A 760-nucleotide genomic window follows, 5' to 3' on the forward strand; every position below is an offset into this window, starting at 1 on the left:
GCCTTCTTGTACTCTTCATACGGGAGCCACTCTTTCTTTGGTTTTCGCCAGTCTTCATCATATCGGTCCCCACATGAGTAACATACTTGCACCTTTTTGTTGCCATTTTCATCCAAGTCGTAGTCTCTAGTAAGATGAGGTCCATTACAATTTGCACATCCCACCCGAATCGCATGGATCGTTTGATCCATTTTATCCATCCTCCTATCCATGGTTTTTAGCATAGCCATGACCGCGGACAAGTCTTCAGTAGCTGTATATGCGGCTCCCCTAGTAACATCATTTCTTGGGTTGTGGTATTCTCTAGAGTGTTTAGAGAATTCTCCAATCAATTCCTTGATCACCGGGGGTGGCTTCTTTGTGAGCGGGCCTTGCGAGTCAAGTAACTGCCTGGTTGTGACATTGACTCCATCATAGAAAATGGAGACTTATTGCTGGCTGTTAAGGTCATGGTGTGGGCAGTTTCTTAGTAAGCTCTTGTACCTCTCCCAAGCTTCATAGAGTGACTCTCCAGCTTGTTGTTCAAAGTTAGCAATGGCTTTCTTCAGTTTGGCTATCTTGGAAGGTGGGAAAAGGTGATCAATGAATTCTTCTTTCATCTTGGCCCATGTGGTGACTGATCCGGGGGGAAGTGATTTGAGCCAGTCTTTTGCAGCATCTTTGAATGTCACTGGAAGCATGCAAAGTAGCTGAGTCTCACGAGGCACATTTGGAACATTGAAGTAATTAGCTACATCATTGACTTTATCCAAATGCTTGT

At 44.5% G+C, this 760-nt stretch overlaps 1 non-coding gene across 1 annotated transcript; it reads left to right on the top strand.

Annotated features, from left to right (window-relative positions):
- The first annotated feature begins 444 nt into the window (after nt 1-444).
- LOC145003618 (small nucleolar RNA R71) lies at nt 445-551 on the top strand. The gene has a single exon (XR_013662071.1). It is a non-coding gene; the product is annotated as a small nucleolar RNA R71 (small nucleolar RNA).
- The last annotated feature ends 209 nt before the right edge of the window (nt 552-760 follow it).

The sequence above is a fragment of the Lactuca saligna genome, chromosome 6 (assembly GCF_052625555.1).
Source record: "Lactuca saligna cultivar CGN05327 chromosome 6, ASM5262555v1, whole genome shotgun sequence".
NCBI lineage: Eukaryota > Viridiplantae > Streptophyta > Magnoliopsida > Asterales > Asteraceae > Lactuca > Lactuca saligna.